Source organism: Ornithodoros turicata, chromosome 5 (assembly GCF_037126465.1).
Source record: "Ornithodoros turicata isolate Travis chromosome 5, ASM3712646v1, whole genome shotgun sequence".
In the NCBI taxonomy this organism is placed as follows: Eukaryota; Metazoa; Arthropoda; class Arachnida; order Ixodida; family Argasidae; genus Ornithodoros; species Ornithodoros turicata.
Genome location: NC_088205.1, coordinates 30,843,284 through 30,856,949, shown reverse-complemented (window position 1 = coordinate 30,856,949; position 13,666 = coordinate 30,843,284). Strand labels below are relative to the sequence as shown.

Sequence of the window (13,666 nt, the reverse complement as noted above, 5' to 3'; positions counted from 1 at the left end):
CGAAGAGCGCGGCGAAAAATCGGCGAAAGATACGGGCCAAGAAATTCTCCGAGATCTCGAAAGGGCCAGATGAAGAAAGAGGAGAAAACCGGACGTCTTCGACAGCATAAATCACGCCGGTTGCGCGGCAACAGTTTAGTTGCGAGATGAACATGATTAACGTCGTACATCCCGACACTCTTCTGTTGGATAAGTCGGAAACAGAGTTATTTTCCGTGCCGGGAACGCCATGGCATATACTGAAGGGGGAATACGAGGTATTGTACCCGGTCGCTGACATATCCTCTGTCATAGAGTTTCAACTCTCGAATTTAGGACATCACTATCTCGATTTCAACACCACGTACATAGTGACGAAAGTCCGCATCGTACGTGACGATGGTTCCCTGCCCGAAACAAAGGTGGGCGATAGGACGACGTACGACGAGGTCTACCCCGTCAACGCGTTCGCCAGCTCGCTTTTCAAGAACGTAGCCGCTTTCGTGAATCACACCATGATTACGAATAATAATCTGTATAGCTATAGAAGCTATCTGGATATTTTGCTTCACGCCAGCACAACGGAGCAAAATACCGTGCATAAAGTGGTTCTGTACACTCACGAAGAAGCACGTCAATCGGAAAACAACATTCGCGCTCGTGGACCGGCCGAACGATACAACCTCACACGGGGCGGCAAGACCATAGACCTGATTTCCAAGATCAACTCTGACATTTTCCTGCAGCCTATGTTACTCACATCGGGAGTGGAAATTAGGCTTGTTGTCTATCAAGGCTCCGATGAATTCCGAATTATGAAGACCGATCAAGAGCAGCACACTCATAAAGTGGAAATCATGAGTGCCGCCTTTACATAAAGAAAATCACCGTGTCTCCCAGCCTATTCCTCGGGCACGAAACCGAGTTGCAGCAGCGCAAGGCTATCTAAGGCTCAAGGAAGTGAAACACGTATTCGTTCGCTACTTGTTGGCAACCTGGATGCATGCCTGGAAGATTTATTTCCAGAGAAGATTCCGTCTAAGATGGTGGTTGCATTCGTGCCCACCCTAGTCTACCACGAAGCATTCAATCGCGACCTGTATCGATTTGTGAACTGCGACATTGAATCGGCGACGCTCCCTGTGTACAGGACGCAGCGAATCGACACGTTCGACTTCAACAATAACCTGAACCACCGAAGCTATTTTAGCCTCTTGGAGCAACTGTGCGAGAAGTACGTCTGCTATGAATACGACCACTACGTTGGAAACAAGTTCTTACTGTACTACGACCTGGATCCCGATCAATCCTCCGTCCACCTGTCACCAATCAGGAGTGGAAACGTTCGTCTGCAGCTCAAGTTTAGACGCGCCTTGACCGAACCCACGACCGTACCCAGGCGGAAATTTTCTGCAAGTGGTTTATGAAACCTTTCCCACTTTGGAGAACCACTTTGGGAATATCCACTTTAGGGAAAACCACTTGCAAGTGGTTCCACTTTGAGAAACCACTTGCAAGATGTTTATGAAACCTTTCCCACTTTGGGGAACCACTTGCAGGTGGTTCCACTTCCGTAGCCCACTTATAGTCAGCCACAGACGTCTATTTAACTGCACAGCACTTTTATTTCTCATTTTTACACTCTCAGCTGGTTTCGAAGCAATGTAAGACAGCACTGAAGTACAAAGACAGAAACAGATACTAAATCAACTGCAACAATTCATTTCAAGCTGTCACGGAAAAATGGCAAATGCACTTATTCACTTACTTGCACTGATGTCAGCCAGTATTCCAAGTTTTACAGCAAAGGGAGTAATAGACACAGAAAAATGGCATCAAGAATATCGAAGCTTGTGAAGTTTTGATATTAACTGCTGCGATCTAATTTAAAAGGCGGTAGTTCACAGAAAAGCCAACGGGCAGAGCTACCATGGTACCATGTACCTGACAGATGTTCGCTATTCGGACATGTCCCAGTTGCAAATGAGTCACAGTAAGCATACGTCGTAAACAACGAGATTTGGCCGTGGCAGACCAACAATTAGGGACGACACAGACAAGTAAGCCTCAAACGCCCAGAAATTAACGAATGGAAACAACTCAGGGAAAAGAGGTGCTGGCGCCAGGAATCGAACCGGGTCTTCTGATTTCCGGTCAGATATGCTAACCGCTACACCACACCAGCACGCCGTTTCCCTTGAGCCATTGAGTGCCTCAAGTACGGGGGGGACGGACAACCAAACACGCTATTCCCATTCTCTCTTACATCTTTCTCACTCACTCTCTCATTCAGACACGAGGCAGGGCGATTGTAAACGACGTAAACAACGAGATTTGGCCGAGGCACTGCAACAATTAGGGACGACACAGACAAGTAAGCCTCAAACGCCCAGAAATTAACGAATGGAAACAACTCAGGGAAAAGAGGTGCTGACGCCAGGAATTGCTTGTGTGTTTTGTTCATAAAAGGTGGAAAAGAAAAAAAAATTGCTGGTGTGGTGTAGCGGTTAGCATATCTGACCGGAAATCAGAAGACCCAGGTTCGATTCCTGGCGTCAGCACCTCTTTTCCCTGAGTTGTTTCCATTCGTTAATTTCTGGGCGTTTGAGGCTTACTTGTCTGTGTCGTCCATAATTGTTGGTCTGCCTCGGCCAAATCTCGTTGTTTACGTCGTTTACAATCGCCCTGCCTCGTGTCTGAATGAGAGAGTGAGTGAGAAAGATGTAAGAGAGAATGGGAATAGCGTGGTTGGTTGTCCGTCCCCCCCGTACTTGAGGCACTCAATGGCTCAAGGGAAACGGCGTGCTGGTGTGGTGTAGCGGTTAGCATATCTGACCGGAAATCAGAAGACCCAGGTTCGATTCCTGGCGTCAGCACCTCTTTTCCCTGAGTTGTTTCCATAGAGTAAGCATTTCTGCCAATGAGGAAGCGTGAGAGAAGTCTCGTGCTAACGGACAGCAGTGACCGGAGCTCTGATGTCAGAGCCCGGTGGGTACATGTATTCAAGGGCTTAATCTCGCCAAGAATGACACATAAAAAAGTAGAAAATATTTGTTTCCCTCCACACTCTACAGCAGTGTTCAACATAAGAAGGAAAAGGAATCTAGCAGAGTTGTGCCTAACTCGTTACTTGATAACGGTTACTTTTTTTTGGTAACGAAGTAACGATTCAGTTACTTTTTAAAATAGGGTAATATAGTAACGGAATCAGTTACAAAAATTGGTAACTCGTTACCGGCGTTACTCGTTCCTTTTGTTCAGCGCGGGGGAGCACATTTGGGCAGTCCGTGTGGCACAATGCGTGCAGATCCGACCTGCGTGACCCCCGTCCACGTGTGACTCATAGTATTTGCAGTCCCTCGCTGGATGTGTTGTTGTCTTTTCTCTTGTTTCCGTAATCTCCGACCATCACTCCTTCACAAGAATGGGCACCAATTGTGCTATGGCTACAAAAAACGCGTTTCGACTTCTAGCCTTTTCGTGTCTTTGCTAAGCTTCTGAGAGCCCTAAATTATGACGCAGCCCCTCGTCTGTTTTTGGGAACCGTTGGTGATCGGTGGCGTGAAAACCGGTGTATTTTCTTCTGTTTTCATAATCTCCGATCACTCCCACTTAGGAAATAAGGGAGAAGGTCCAGGCAAGCTGATATAGAATCATGGTAAGTGGTCGAGAGACACGGAACACGAAGGACGGACGACAAATTCTCAGACTCAGCAAAAGGTTTATTACAATAATCCAGACTATATACCCAAGACGCGACACAGAGGGGGAACAAGACAAAACGAAGGGTCACTAATCACGTGTCCACGTGTGGCGATCAGCTTCTTTTGAAGTGTAATTCCTCATTAATAAAGAGTTGAAGACAAGTGACGGCATGTTTGTTGGCTCCTTTAACTATGCGGCGGTAACGTAAAAGTAACTCGTTACATTTCTATGTTCGTAACGAGTAACGTATTTAGTTACTTTTTTCTGAAGTAACGGGTAACGGTATTTAGTTACTTTTTTCTGTAACGGGCACAAGTCTCGAATCTAGTCTGTCAACTACATACACCGTTGGAGATAATGAAAAGCAATAGTGTGCCAGGAGAACACTGCAGTGTAGTGAGTATGATGGATTATATTATCTGGCGCAAGCAGGGAGAGTGACTTCACTGTGTCCAGCCTTTCTATCCGTGGCGCACTCATATTTGGAAAGCTGACAGACTAGATTTCCTTTTCCTTCCTTCTTAAGTTGAATATGAGTATAGTGCGCAATACAGTCTGTGCATGAAGTCATAAAAAATGTCCATCAAAATAACTCGACATGTCACCACAAATCTTTCAAGCAAAGAGTACATGGTGGCTACCTATAAAGGTGTATCAATTGCCGTGTGCACATGCATATTTGTTGGATAGACACTTATTTTTAAAGTAGGATTCCGCAAAAAAATCACCACAAAGGTTATGGTATATCCGTAACGTTTGGGATGTCAGGAACATGTGTACGACATAGCTCGTTCCAGAACTACACAGATTTTATTCAAACAAATTTATTATGAAGCAAGCGCTTCGCCTCTGTTATGCGAGAGGGCACTGAAATCAACACACTGCTGACATCATCTGGCAAGAAAGAATGCAGGTTTTGAAGCAGACAACAATGCTGGGTGACGTCACGGTATCCTTCTCCGGACGAACCGCCGTAGTATGGAGCTCTGTTTTCTGCTCTTCGCATTTCTGTTTCGGTTTGCGGTTGTCATCATTTAGAAACTCGTGCAAAATGGATGTGAGCATTGTATTCGGTATCGAGGGGTGGTTCGTGCTCGGTATGATGCTCACCTAATTTTTCTCAAATCCTTGTGAAGTCTCGCATTTAATTCACTTCAATTGCAGTAAAGTTTGAAGTGTAATTTTAGAGTCAACGAGCGTTGGACAAAATTTTCACCTGTCCTTAGTAATGGGCATTGCATGCCAACACAGGGCACACTTTTATTTGTTGCCAAGAGAGGAGGAACTTATGTCGTCAAAGGAAACAAGAATGCAGCAAAACTTGAAACATTACACAGTTTAACAAACTTGGTACACCAAATAATGAAGCTCACACATCTGGTTAACTGCTCCTGAGACATCTGTCTTCCTTCTGGCAATCATTTTCTTGTTCAGGCCAGCCCAGAGTACCTTAGGCTTTCTGTCGAGGTAAAAAGGGCAGTAAAACAAAATTTATTTCACAACTCAATGCTTGCTAACCTAGCGTTTATGCAAAAGGCCATTCACTCATCTCAGCCCACTATAAAATTAAAAACTGGCCTTACATTGGTTGATTGTTACATTATCAGGGACAATGCAGATTATTATTTCTGCATTTCCGTATTTTTATAATAATATTCACATATTTATTTTTATTGTTTTAGGTATTAGTCGATATAAACCAGCGATGAAAAGACATGAACGAGGACAACACGGGCACGCTGGACTGCTAACAGTTTAATCACCAAAAGTGAACATATAAGGTTGCACTCGTATCCAACCATGACTTATCTCTGCTTGTTACAAGTAATTCGTGATGAACCGACGCACAAAAATATACGCGATAAACTCCGTTGACAAACAGCAGGAACGGGAAGCAATGCAGATGAAAAAAAAAAGTGTACCACAATAAAACAGCTGTAATACCACAGATTCAAAGCACATAATCAAGACTAATACAAAACCCGCAAAGCTAACGTAGAGGTGGTTTGTCTCTTCTATGTTCTAACTCTTTGTCCGCGTCTATTGCTGCAGTAAGCCGATATGAAGTTAACCTAGGTCCAGTAAAAACTTGCACTCCTTATCGATGATCGAAAGTGACGGCTCGCATCATTAAACTGCCGATAGTAAAGCGTGCATGTTATCCTTCATTCACCTTTTCATCAGGTTTATATCGCAACATATTCGTTTCAATATGCACCTTGGATTATGTAGTCTTTGCGGTCTAGATCTTGTCATTACCACACAACAAAACAAGGTTCTACTCACTCTCAAGTTCGAATGAAATGGGGTGGCCTTACCAGGTCTACAAAATGCATGTTGATTGCCACAACAACAAAAGTAGTCGCCTTACCAAGGGGATGAAACTCGCGAGTTCCTTTGTAGACTAAAGTGAGGCGCTGCGAGCCTTTCGCGTCGTCAAACATCATGAAATGTCTAAATTTTTACGTCGAAGCGCGAGTTCTCTACCGAGAGCATCCCATTGGCTCCTGCGGCCGCTCCCCCGGTATGCGAGCCCTCATTGGTCGGTTTGAAATTGTAACCTTTTCGTGGCGCGCATAAGCCGGCACGCCGTGTCTGGGGTGCCGGAGCAGCTCGCCCTAAGTTTCGAAATATGGTGCAGCTGGGACGCACGCAAAGCATCTTTGCCGGTACCGCTTCCCCAAGAACACGTTGACATCCCTCACTCATCCTGAGGACGTCACTGTAGGACAGAAATGACATCCTGGGAATATCCCCAAAGGATCCTCAATTTGTTAGAAAAGTGTTAGAATGAGACTCCAGAGATGATCCTAGGGACAACATCTGGGGCCAAAAATGGGATAGTCTCAGGAGCACTATAGGATCATGTAGATGGTCATGTTGTTCTGCATGTTGCTTTTGTGAATCTTCTTTCATTTCTCTCATTTAGAAGTAAGCAGACGTTTACAGTAGAAAGCAACTGTTCTTTTTTTTTCCACTTTTTCAACCTCAGCCACCAGCTGGTCATTTTCGGTTTCTCCTCTTCGATTGTTTTCGATGACGAAGAATGGGTGTCGCGCTATAAAAACCTAAAATATAGAAAGTCCTGTGCCACTACGTATAAGGCAGCCAACTTTGAAAGAAATATGCGGCAGTGGCATTTCCTTTCGCAGATAAAACATATACTATATATTGCTTGTCTTGCGAGCTCCCGCATGTGCGAGAGTCGTCCTAGCATCGCAGTCAAAACGAAGGGTGAGGTACCTAAGTTTAATTAAATTTCATGTATAAGCAACACTGCAGTGACGAATTCCTCGGAGTATTAGGATCCAACCAAGGTAACGTCCGTGTTTTCTACTTAGTTGATTTCGAGCACCCATGGAAAGTCAAGCACGCGCTGTAATATGCCATCACTTTTCTGTACCTTTCACGGAAAAGACCCATCTAGGATCCAGTCAGGGACCTTGCTCGGATATTAATGGCAACAAGATCACAATGAAAGACCTAGAAAGCTATATTTTATCGCACATTAAACCCAGTGCATGGAGTATCCATTGATATCATTCAGTTTGCATTTGTACCCCTGTATTTTGTATTTTCTCTTTGTAGTATTTTTCGTAGGGGGAATATACATTTATTAAAAGGAAATGTCTGCCAGGTACTTTATAGATGATCAATGCTGGTACGGTTGAATTTGGTTAGGATAAACAATCCGGAACGCTAATCAATGGGTGGAGGCATTGAAATGCCCAACGTAGTATTAAACTAATTAAACTAAACTATTAAACTAAATTAACTAAAAACTAAACTAATTAACTAAATTAAACTAAACTAAATCTAAGCAGGCTAGTCCTCGCAACCCAGCTAAGAGCCTATGTACATGTACAGGAGCAGAAAAGAAAAAATAAATTCAATTCAAATTCAACTTACTTCTCCTATATATGTCCTCCGGCTGACGCCCGCAGGACGTACGCAAATGACTATCACTGGAAGATCTTATGAGGACACTCTCTGGATCTCCTCCGGACATCCCATTACGGACGAGGACGCGATGACACTTTGAGGAGGTCCTGAGGATCGCGAGTGTTCTTGGGGTTTGGATGGTTTTTAGTGCCCGCCGATACCGACTCTGAAAAACTCGAATACTCTTGGATACTTCTGCAAGTAAATTCAGATAAGTGGAAGGCAGGTCTGCTTCGCTTGCTTGGTGCGACAACGATTCAAGAAGGATCAATACTGTGTTTTTCCACTCGATGTCAGGTAAGTCACCCAGGTAGCACTGAATGTCGCGGTAACATTGTGCGAATGTTAACATGTAACGTTGCCATATGTTGATAAAGTCCGCGAATTTAACGTTGCCTGTACGTTTTCTGCCAATGTTGCAGCAACGTTACTGCAACGCAATGTCACGTTACTGCAATGTGGACTCAGTAACGTTCCGCACATGTTACTTTGTAACGTTTGCATAAGACATGGCTGTAACGTTTGCTCACTGTACGTTGTGCACCGCAGATAACAGAGCCAAATACACAGAGTCGAACAAAGGTTTTAAAACATTTATTGACACATGTAAAACATTTGCATTCCTATTCCATTCTGCCGATTAGCGTAGCATAGCATAGCATAGCACCACACCTGTGGCATATACGCAACATTTCGGCCGGTAGAATTTTTAGTTTTCACGTTTTCTGATCCCTGTTCTGGTCTTTCTTGTTCAGGTATCAACTAGGTACTGCTCAACTCATATCTGCTTCAGAAAAGCATCTGCGTGGATGCAGTAGAATGTATAAGACACTCCGAGTGGTTGAAACATCATCTTTCGGCTTAGCAGCTTCCCAGGTTCCTTTGTGACGGGTCAGCCTTGACATGCGACACTACACAAGCAGCAAAGGGATATGGACATGTTTCCTGTCATGCTGGATTTGTGAATGTGTGTGCCTGTGCAGTGAATTTACTGATCTACTGTGAAATCTTCCACGTGAGACATCAGCTAACAATGAATGCGAAGTTGCTTCGGCATATTACTCGAACTTCAGAAACAATGTTCATGTCAAGTTCGTGTTTGGCGCAGATACAGAAGACTACATATGTGTGATTTGGAAATACCAATCCCGAAAAATAAAGCACTTTGTGCAACAGAAAGAGCCAACGCTTCCGCGTTTTATTTATTTCACTGGATGCGAACGAAAATCCAGACTGCCAAAGCGGGGCAGAGAACAGAGGGGAAAGAGAAAAAGAACGCCTCGGCAGCGTCGCTTTACGTCACCCAGGGAGACAAAATAAAACAAAGCAAAAAACTACTCTACCGAGGCCCAACGATTGGCACGACGTCAGAGGTCACGTGAGTTTTTCCCAACAATACAAATATACTACACGTTCATTCCCCTGGCCTTACCTTGTAATTACTTGTGGTCGGATCCAGTAGCCCATAAAATTCAATGCAGCGTTCCCGTTCACACCATAACCGCCAAACACATCGGTTCAACTGAACGACACGTATTGGATCGGATTGGATGGTCTCCTTTTGATTCTGTCGCTAGCGATGGCTATGCCACCACACAGCGATGCTCCCACTTTCTCCAATATTGTTGTCAAAGTGGTTTCAGTGTTCCTCATATCAGACCCCAAGTGGGCCCGTCTAACCCACTTTAATTTTCGCTTTATCACCAAAATGTAACCATATTGGATTAAAATGGACATTGTCAAGTCTACTTGCTGGTAAAATGGAACCACTTCATTCCTTCGTGGTATACACTTTGGGGCTGGAAAGGAACCAGTTGGGAACAAGTAAGCATGCTTAATGGTTCCCTACTGGAAACACTTGACTCTGAAGTGGGACCAGCTCAGTCCACTTCAAACCACTTTGGTAGTCAAGTGGATCCACTTGGGATTCCAGTTCAAATTTCCGCCTGGGCTGTGACCTCGGTACCACTGTCTACTTTAAAATGCACGGAGTATCCATTCACGTCGACAACGATGAACCAAGCTTTACGGGTGCTGACTGTAGATAACTTGACAGAGTCCGACTTCTGTCCTCGGCGCCGGGAAAGTCGTTTGCGGCACACTTCGGCAAAATGTCCTTGTTTCCCACAAAAGTCACATGTTGCTTTGCGTGCAGGACAATCCTTTCGCTGATGCCTGGCCCGTCCACAAAACGCACACGAAGGGTTATCTTCACGTTCGACGCTGGCTCGACGACCCTGGGCACTTTTATCGCGACGTCGCATCCGAAATTTTATCTCGGCGCTTCAGAAGCGTACCACTGATGTCGAATGTAGGCACGGCACATGAACGTTCTTTTTCAGCATCCTCGTACAGACGTGCCTGGAGCAAGGCTTCTTCAGAAGTCAGCTTCGCTGAACGGCACAGCATGTCGGAAAGACGATCGTCCCGTAGTCCCACGACAAATCTGTCCCTAACTAGACGGTCTTCTGTAGCGTCGCTTCCATATCCGCAACGCTTCACCATAGTTCGCAATCTGGTGTAGAATGCATCGACCCAGGCTGTTGCACTTCACGGTGGAACCGTCGGCTCTCGTAGATTTTGTTTGCCGGGTGGACAAAGTGACCTGCTAGTTTATTTATTACGTCGTCATACTTGCTGTCTTCGGGTTTCTCGAGGCCCAGTGACGAGAGGAGCGGGCGAGTTTGAGGCCCTATGCAGTAGAGGAGTGTTCGCACGCGTGTTTCATCTCGCGTGGGGACGATACCTGAAGCGAAGGCTTCGTTAACGCTGACGCTCTATTTGCCGCGGTTTCTGCAGCTTGCGGGGAATCCGGCATGATGGAATGAAGGGAGCGGTGTCCGCATTACCCCACTTCTGACACCATGTTGTTGCGTGAATGGCGAGCAGCCGTCTCGTACAAAACCAAAACAGGAAGAAGTTTATTTCGGTAGCCAGTGTCTTTAAATACTATTATCGCTGGTGTGGCGATAACAACGCCACCGGGGATAGAACACAGTGGGTAAGGATAAAGATACGGGAGGCGCGTAACAACATGAGATAAGAGATAACAGTCTCGCAATATCTATCATACGATCTATAAACAAGACCGCTACACGTTCATCAAGTGTACCGTGGCGTATGACGTTTGCAACGATGACAACGACTTTGCAGTTAACTTGAGAGTCTGCAAACGATGTCAGCGTGTTGCTGCAAACGTTCCTTACACCCCATCCAGGCAACCCAGGTGAAAAAATTCCCTAAGTGGATCCGCTTGCAAGTCGGTTATGGAACCAGGAATTGATTGCTAGCTTGGAATGTATTTCCAGCTAGGAATTGCTTTCCAGCTGGAAACACGTTTCCATTTTCAAATGGATCCACTTGCAAGGCGGTTATGGAACCAGGAATCGATTCCGAGCTAGGAATCGATTCCGAGGTTCCTTCGGAACCCACTTGCAAGTGGTTTATTGAAGCCGAGCCAGGTTTCAGCATCAGTTTCTATTCCGAACTGCAGTTGCGGCTCTGCAGGAGAGCCAGCCTATGCTGCTAGCCTGGAATATGTACAGAAGCCAGGAAGGAAGATGTGATATTTCCTCCTCTTTCTTTCCACAAAGCTGCTGCCAGTATGTGGCCTGTTCATTAGCCTTTTTTACTTCAGCAGCTGACACAATACATTCAGAGTCCGAAACGTCTGACTCGGAGAAGTCTTCGCTGTCGTGGTGTCTTTTTCTTCCCACCTAGATGCAAAATGAACAAACGTAAATATACCGTGATCACATAAAATATGGACGAATTTACATCAGTTGTTGGTGCCCCATGGGCTTCGGCGGCGTTCTTTTTTGCATCTCAAAAAAATACATGTCACGAATTGGTACTAATAGACATCAATGCTACTTCACCTGAAGATGACTTAGACTCACCAACTGTCAGCAATCCTGTCCATCCCAAAGCTGCAACACAAGACAGAAACAATGAGTGAATAGGACTGCTGCTTTTTCACTTGCCGTCCGTGTCCTCTGTTACTGCTTCGAGATGAATAGTCAACTCCAAGTTCCCCACATTCTTACTTTAGTACCTACAATCCTATTTTGTGCACTTCACAACATTATACCCACCTGATAGCCAGTAAAAAGTGCTTCTGTCCATACCCAATTGTGAGTGAACTGGGAATTCTGTGGGAACTGTGTAGCAGCTTTGCTGATTTTTGCCAGGCCCCCAGTATTCATGTATTTCTGCATGAGTAAATAAAGACAACAACAATAATAATAATAACAATTCAGTTTCATTGAAAAAACCCGTAGAAAATCATGTTGCAAAAGTACACCTAATGCCATGCATAAAATTGTAAATGTTTTGCTGCAACACTCGCGCAGCATTTCTCACTTCAGTCGCGCTGGCCCTTATTCCGCACGATTCATAGTATCTTGCAAGCGTCCTCCATATTTATGACGAACTGCCAGCTAAAAGACAAGACGCATAACAAAGTCAGTTACAAGCATGCGCAGGGGCTCTTGGAGTTCCCCCACTAGCTAGCGTGCACTTACGCTATTTTAAATAACAGTATATATATAACAGTGAGTAGATCTACACATTCAGATAAACGTGCATAAATATCAAATCATAATTTACTCACCATCGTAATTGCAGTCACATGCGTCGCTCGTAGTTTTTCGTGATTTAGCTGGTGCAGAATTTGTAGAGACAAAGAAACTATGCAAAATGCAGCACTTGACAGTAGCGATTCAAAGACATTCACGTTTTTTGCCCGTCTTGAAGAGTTGAAAGACGGGAACTGCTACCACCCACCTACCGCTCGCGACATTTCAAAACACGTACTGATGCAGATAGCGCTCAGTCTGCTCCACTTGTCGACAACGAGGCCGTTAAAGTTTCGGTTTCAAACTAAAGTGAAAATTACGCAAAAGTTCGATTTCGGTACTCTGCGAGAATGTTTCTGGTATATTTACCGACAAAAAGTGACTCGGGCGAATTGCGGTAGGGCCATAAACAATTGATATATTATAGAATGTAAATGGAGATTATCATTTATGTTGCAAAAACGCCCAATGGACCCGGTGCACGTATCTACTGTATGCACCTGAAAGGAATGCAGAGCGTTTTCAATTCACCCCGATGAAGGTTTTCAAATATTTCTAGGGCAGGTGTCAAAATTACAGTGGACCAGCAGGGATAAGTTCACTTGCCAGCGAAGTGGAATACAACATCCACTTCGCACTCTAGAACTAGATGGTAGGCACACCCAGTTAAACTGTAGCATGGGTTAAACCAGTTGGAAACCACTTGGCAGTCAAGTGGAACCAGATGGAAGCACATCCAGTTCAACTGGAGCCTGAATGATACCAGTTGGAAACCATTTGGCAGTCAAGTGGAACCAGATGGCAGGCAGATCCAGTTCAACTGGAGACTGGGTAAAGCCAGTTGGAAACCACTTGGAAAATCAAGTGGAACCACTTCACTCTAAACCGGAAACAATTTGTTCCACTTTAAACCACTTTGGCATGCAAATGGATCCACTTCAGATTCCAGTTCAGATTTTCACCTGGGAAATATCGTGTTTTTAACTCAAGCTACCGTCTATAATGTGATTACTTGGTAGACAAAGCAGTAAACCTACAATTTTTCTCAGTTTTCTTACGTCACGCCACTAGAGGTCACGTGTCCTAAATGTCTGCGAAAAATAACGCGCGCTTACGCCTTTCTTTTTACATGTATCAGATGCCCCAGGGATATAGAAAGTAAGACACTTTTCGAAGTCCCATCGTGGACGTACAGGTAACGTCGCATAGACGTTGCGGATATATGCGACGTGTGCGACCTTTGTGGAACGTACCTGGGATATTTCTGGTTTACTGGGTTCACATCCTTCGGACAGCGACAGTAGTAATGACTGGACACAGACTGTCCGCAACGCTACAAGGCTTCTGGACACGTTTAATTAGCAATTAGAGTTAGTTGGGACCCCCCACATTAATCAGGACCCTCCAGGGAGTCATCACACTAATTGGGGAGCATCCCCAGCAAACCAAAATCCATACCTGCG

At 44.8% G+C, this 13,666-nt stretch overlaps 1 protein-coding gene and 2 non-coding genes across 3 annotated transcripts in view; 2 read left to right on the top strand and 1 right to left on the bottom strand.

Annotated features, from left to right (window-relative positions):
* Window positions 1-13,666, bottom strand: part of LOC135394287 (branched-chain-amino-acid aminotransferase, cytosolic-like) — a 313,934-nt gene that overhangs the window by 53,995 nt on the left and 246,273 nt on the right. The gene's annotated exons all lie outside the window — the stretch shown is intronic.
* On the top strand, window positions 2,469-2,540 carry Trnas-gga (transfer RNA serine (anticodon GGA)). The gene has a single exon. It is a non-coding gene; the product is annotated as a tRNA-Ser (tRNA).
* Window positions 2,784-2,855, top strand: Trnas-gga (transfer RNA serine (anticodon GGA)). The gene has a single exon. It is a non-coding gene; the product is annotated as a tRNA-Ser (tRNA).